Source organism: Cetorhinus maximus, unplaced genomic scaffold (genome assembly GCF_964194155.1).
Source record: "Cetorhinus maximus unplaced genomic scaffold, sCetMax3.hap1.1 HAP1_SCAFFOLD_2648, whole genome shotgun sequence".
NCBI classification, from domain to species: Eukaryota; Metazoa; Chordata; class Chondrichthyes; order Lamniformes; family Cetorhinidae; genus Cetorhinus; species Cetorhinus maximus.
In genome coordinates, this window is record NW_027598582.1 from 17,501 (window position 1) to 23,847 (window position 6,347).

Consider the following 6,347-nt stretch of genomic DNA (forward strand, 5'->3'; position numbering starts at 1 on the left):
AGCAATCCGACTCCAAGAAGAGCTGATCCCGACGAGCCAGGGGCCGCTACCGGCCTCACACCATCCTCAGGCTAAGCCTCGATCAGAAGGACTTGGGCCCCGGAGTGTCGTCAGAGAATGGTCTTCTTTACGCCACATTTCCCGCGCCCGCCAGGCGAGCGGGGATTCGGCGCTGGGCTGTTCCCTTTTCACTCGCAGTTACTAGGGGAATCCTTGTTAGTTTCTTTTCCTCTGCTTAGTAATATGTTTAAATTCATCGGGTTGCACGTCTGATCTGAGGTTGTAGCCAAATAGGCGTCACCGGCCGGCCGTTAACCTCCTCCAAGCCACGCGCGGCGCAACTCTGCTGCCGGCGATCAGGGAGGTAATGGGCTCGGAACAATTCTCTTCCAGAGCCACCGATGGCAGTGTCCCGATGTGGAAAGGGAGCACCACGCACAGTTGGGGGTTTTGAAATGCAAGGCTTTACTCGGGAGTGAGAGGATAAAGAGGTGCGAGATCGGTGGAATGGCCAGACCTGCGAGCCGACATCACTGAGCCCCCCACGGGGGATAAGAGTTGCGGAACGGTGTGTGCAAGTGGCAGAAGGCATCAGAGGCATCGTGCAAAGCAGCAACCGTACCCGGGTCGGGTGTTGTGACGAAAGCAGGCAGCAAGAGACAGGAGGGCCGAGACTGCGTGCCAGGCACTGACTAGGGTAGGTGTTCACCAGACGGTAAGGCAACTGGACGCGAACCCCGCGGCGGCGGAAGGCCGGCACCAACGACGTGTGGAAGGAGACTGAACTCCAGCGCAACACGAAGCAGCGGCGCAAGCCAACTACCACCCCAGGTGCACTCATGAACAAAATGCCACCAACCGCCGAAGTGAACACACCACCGGCCAGAAACACAGGCAAGCAAGACCAGCCCCAGTCACTGCGTCAAGCTCCCCTCCACCACCTACGGTACAGCCTGCACCTGAAGCCAGGGATACCAGCACGACAGGCACCAATCACTCGAACCACACAATGGAAAGCACCACAAACCTCTCTCTACCTCTCTCTCTCTCACTTCTCTTTCGGCCGATGCACTCAGCATGCCCAACTCTGCTGCATCTTTCCCACGACACCGACAGAGGGTCAACCCTGGCCCGAGCCTGGAGGAGCAAGCAGCCCCGGCAGCAAAGCAGTCAAATTCGTTTTGCAACCCGATGACAGCCGTGCCAGGAACAAAGGCGGCTGGGCCACTAATGGTTCCACGTCTCATGCATTCGCCCGGAGGCCGAGACCGAGGCCGTGGAGACCAAAAGGTCAAACTCTCCAAGGGTGGAGAACTCTGGGTCTGCATTTAGAGGGACAAAGAGGACTGGCTCTCTGTGACACCCCAGCCGTGCTCTCGCTGAGCAGGCGAGTGCGATTGATCGTCAATCGACCCTCAGACAGGCGTAGCCCCGGGAGGAACACGGGGCCGCAAAGTGCGTTCAAAGTGTCGATGATCAATGTGTCCTGCAATTCACATTAATTCTCGCAGCTAGCTGCGTTGTTCATCGACGCACGAGCCGATTGATCCACCGCTAAGAGTTGTACAGAGTTGTTGGTTGGATCCTCCCGCGAAGAAGCCGAGCCCAGACCGCGCCGAACGCTTCCTGACAAGGCGACGGGAAGCCCCATCCAAGGGCACGGCCCCAGCGAGTCGAGGCCCACCAAATCAGTCACTAAATCAACAAGCGAGGCCTTTCACAAATGAGCATCCATGGTCAGGGTGCTCGCGAGGCGTGGCATGGCGGCCAGAAAGGAGAACGGCGGAGCAGGAGCCATGCTGTCACACACCGCAGCCATCAGAGGCAGGACCTCTGATGCCACCATCTGGCAGGAAGGCCGAGAGAGAGAGCTAGAAGGGAGCCAACAACACGTTGAGTGGGGTACAAGCCCCGCAGAGCAGCAAGCGATACCAACGCACCAACACCCGCCGGCAGGGTGGCGGAAGGCATAGCGGGCGCAAAGCGGGAAGACAGGTACATTCTCTCGCACACAGCTGGCGGACCCAACCGCCGCTCAATCTCAGTTCTGACAGAGCCAAACAGAGCAAAACAGAGCAAAGCTAAGGGAAACAGAGACAAACAGGTCCAAACAGAGCCAAACAGAGCAAAACAGTGCCAAACAGAGCTAAACAGAACCAAACAGAGCCAGACAGAGCCAAGCATTGCCAAACAGAGCAGAACATAGCCTAACAGAGCCACACAGAGCAAAACAGAGCCAAACAGAGCAAAATAGATCCAAACAGAGCCAAATAGAACCCGACAGTTCCAAACATAGCCTAACAGAGCCAGGCATTGCCAGACAGAGCAGAACATAGCCTAACAGAGCCAAACAGAGCCCAACAGAGCAAAACAGAGCCAAGCACAGTCAAACAGATCGAAACAAAGCCCAACAGAGCCAAACAGCGCCAAACAGAGCAGAACAGAGCCAAAGAGAGCAAAACAGAGCAAAACAGATCCAATCAGAGCAAAACAGAGCCAAACAGAGTCAAAAATAGCAAAACATAGACAAACAGAGGCAAACAGAGCCAAACAGAGGGAAACAGAGCTAAACAGAGCTAAACAGAGACAAACAGAGACAAAAATAGCAAAACATAGACAAATAGAGGCAAACCGCGCCAAACAGAGCAGAACAGAGCAAAACAGAGCAAAACTAAACCAAACAGAGCCAAACAGAGCCAAACAGGGCAAACCAGCGCCAAACAGATCCAAGCAGTGCCAAACAGAGCAAAACAGAATCAAACAGAGCAAAACAGAGCCTAAAAGAGCCAAACAGAGGAAAACAGATTGAAACAGAGCCAAACAGAACCAAACAAAGCCAAACAGATCCAAACAGAGCACAAAATAGCCTAAAAGAGCCAAACAGAGCAAAACAGATCCAAAACAGAGCAAAACAGAGAAAACCGGAGGCAAACAGAGGGAAACAGAGTGAAACAGAGCGAAACAGAGCAAAACAGAGCCAAACAGAGCAAAACAAAGACAAACATAGCCAAACAGAGCCAAACAGAGCCAAGCATTGCCAGACAGAGTGGAACATAGCATAACAGAGCCAAACAGATCCTAACAGAGCACAACAGAGTCAGAGTGATGCAAACAGAGCCCAACAAAGTCCAACACAGCCAAACAGAGCAAAACAGAGCAGAACAGAGCCAAACAGAGCAGAACAGAGCCAAACAGAGCCAAACAGAAGCAAACAGTGCCAAACAGAGTGAAACAGAGCCAAACAGAGTGCAACAGAGCATAACAAAGCAAAACAGAGCCAAACAGAGTCCAACAGACCAATATATAGCCTTACAGAGCCAAACAGAGTCAAACAGAGCAAAACAGATCCAATCAGAGCAAAACTGAAGCAATCAGAGCGAAACAGAGCCAAACAGACCGAAACAGAGACAAACATAGCCTAACAGAGCCAGACAGAGCTAAGCAGAGCAAAACAGAGCCAAGCACAGTAAAACAGAGCCAAGCAAAGCCCAACAGAGCCAAACAGAGCCAAAAAGAATGAAACAGATCCCAACAGAGCCAAGCAGAGCAAAACAGAGCCAAACAGAGCCACGCAGAGCAAAACATAGCCTAACAGAGCCAAACAGAGCAGAACAGAGCAAAACTGAGGGAAACAAAGATAAACAGATCCAAACAGAGCCAAACAGAGCAAAGCAAAGGCAAACAGAGCCAAACAGAGCCAAGCATTGCCAGATAGAGCGGAACATAGACGAACAGAGCCAAACAAAGTCCAACAGAGCAAAACAGAGCCAAATAGAGCAAAACAGATCCAAACAGAGCAGAACAGAGCCAAGCAGGGCAAATTAGAGCAAAACAGAGCGAAACAGAGCAAAACAGAGCCAAACAGAGCTAAACAGATCCAAACAGAGCAAAACTGAGTGAAACTGAGGCAAACGGAGCGAAACAGAGCCATACAGAGCCAAACAGAGCCAAACAGAGCAAAACAGATCCAAACAGAGCAAAACAGAGCAAAACTGAGGCAAACAGAGTGACAGAGAGCAAAACAGATCCAAACAGAGCAAAACAAAGGTGAACAGAGCCAAACAGAGTGCACCAGATCAAAACAGAACCAAACTGAGTCAAACAGAGCCCAAAAAAACAAAACAGAGCCAAACAGAGCAAAACAGAGCCAAACAGAACCAAAGAGAGCCAGACAGAGCCAAGCATTGCCAAACAGAGCAGTACATAGCCTAACAGAGCCAAACAGAGCAGAACAAAGCAAAATAGATCCAGGCAGAGCCAAATAGAACCCAACAGTTCCAAACATAGCCAAACAGAGCCCAACAGAGCAAAACAGAGCGAAGCACGGTCAAACAGAGCGAAACAAAGCCCAACAGAGCCAAACAGAGCACTGCAGAGCAAAACAGAGCCAAACAGCGCCAAACAGAGCAGAACAGAGCCAAAGAGAGCAAAACAGAGCAAAACAGATCCAATCAGAGCAAAACAGAGCCAAACAGAGGCAAAAATAGCAAAACATAGACAAACAGAGGCAAACAGTGCCAAACAGAGGGAAACAGAGACAAACAGAACTAAAGAGAGTAAAACAGAGACAAAAATAGCAAAACATAGACAAATAGAGGCAAACTGAGCCAAACAGAGATGAAGAGAGCAAAACAGAGCAAAACAGAGCAAACCAGAGCCAAACAGATCCAAGCAGAGCCAAACAGACCCAAACAGAGACAAACATAGCCTAACAGAGCCAGACAGAGCCAAGCAGAGCAAAACAGAGCCAAGCACAGTTAAACAGAGCCAAGCAAAGCCCAACAGAGCCAAACAGAGCCAAACAGTGCAAGACAGAGCCAAGCATAGCCAAACAGAGCCAAAAAGAATGAAACTGATCCAAACAGAGCCAAACAGAGCAAAACAGAGCCAAACAGAGCCACGCAGAGCAAAACATAGCCTAACAGAGCCAAACAGAGCAGAACAGAGCAAAACTGAGGGAAACAGACAAACAGATCCAAGCAGAGCCAAACTGAGCAAAACAGAGCCAAACAGAGCCAGACAGAACCAAACAGAGCGATACAGAGCCAAGCATTGCCAGACAGAGCAGAACATAGCCTAACAGAACCAAAGAGAACCAGATCGAGCATAACAGAGCCAAACAGAGCAAAGCAAAGGCAGACAGAGCCAAACAGAGCCAAGCATTGCCAGACAGAGCGGAACATAGATGGACAGAGCCAAACAGAGCCCAACAGAGCAAAATAGAGCCAAAGTGATTCAAACGGAGCTAGACAGAGCCAAGCAGAGCGAAACACAGCAAAACAGAGCAAAAGAGAGCCAAACAGAGCAGAACAGAGCCAAACCGAGCAAAACAGAGCCAAGCACAGTCAAACAGAGCCAAACAAAGCCCATCAGAGCCAAACAGAGCCAAAAAGAATGAAACAGATCCAAACAGAGACAAACAGAGCAAAAAACAGCTTGACAGCCAAGCAGAGCAAAACATAGCCTAACAGATCCAAACAGAGCGAAACAGAGCAAAACAGATCAAAACTGAAGGAAACAGAGACAAACAGAGACAAACAGAGCCAAGCATTGCCAGACAAAGCGGAACATAGATGAACAGTGCCAAACAGAGCCCAACAGAGGAAAACAGAGCCAAAGTGATTCAAACAGAGACAAACAAAGTCCAACAGAGCAGAACAGAGCAAAACAGAGCAAAATAGAGCAAAACAGATCCAAACAGAGCCAAACAGACCCAAACAGAGAAAAACATAGCCTAACAGAACCAGACAGAGCCAAGCAGAGCGAAACAGAGCCAAGCAGAGTCAAACAGAGCCAAGTAAAGCCCAACAGAGCCAAACAGAACACAACAGAGCAAAACAGGGCCAAACAGTGAAAGACAGAGCCAAACATAGCCAAACAGAGCCATAAAGAACTAAACTGATCCAAACAGAGCAAAACAGATCCAAACAGAGCCAAGCAGAGCAAACATAGCCTAGCAGAGCCAAACAGAGCCAAACAGAGCAAAACTGAGGGAAACAGAGAGAAACAGGGCCAAACAGAGCCAAACAGAGCAAAACAGAGCCAAAGAGAGCCAAACAGATTCAGACAGATCCAGACAGAGCGAAGCATTGCCAAACAGAGCAGAACATAGCCTAACAGAGCCAAACAGAGCAAAAAATGGAACAACATAGACTAACAGAGTCAGACAGAGCCAAGCAGAGCGAAACAGAGCAAAACAGAGCAGAACAGAGCCATAAAGAGCAAAACAGAGTGAAACAGAGGCAAACAGAGCCAAACAGAGCAGGACAGAGCCAAACAGAGGAAAACAGAGCAAAACAGATCCAAACAGAGTTAAACAGAACCAAACAGACCCAAACAGAGAAAAA

At 49.7% G+C, this 6,347-nt stretch overlaps 1 non-coding gene and 1 pseudogene across 1 annotated transcript; both read right to left on the reverse strand.

Moving 5' to 3' along the window:
* LOC144677541 (28S ribosomal RNA) overlaps positions 1-283 on the reverse strand; it is an 8,351-nt pseudogene extending 8,068 nt beyond the window's left edge.
* Positions 284-1,409: 1,126 nt separating this feature from the next.
* LOC144677540 (5.8S ribosomal RNA) lies at positions 1,410-1,563 on the reverse strand. Its single transcript, XR_013575734.1, has one exon. It is a non-coding gene; the product is annotated as a 5.8S ribosomal RNA (ribosomal RNA).
* Positions 1,564-6,347: the final 4,784 nt, after the last annotated feature.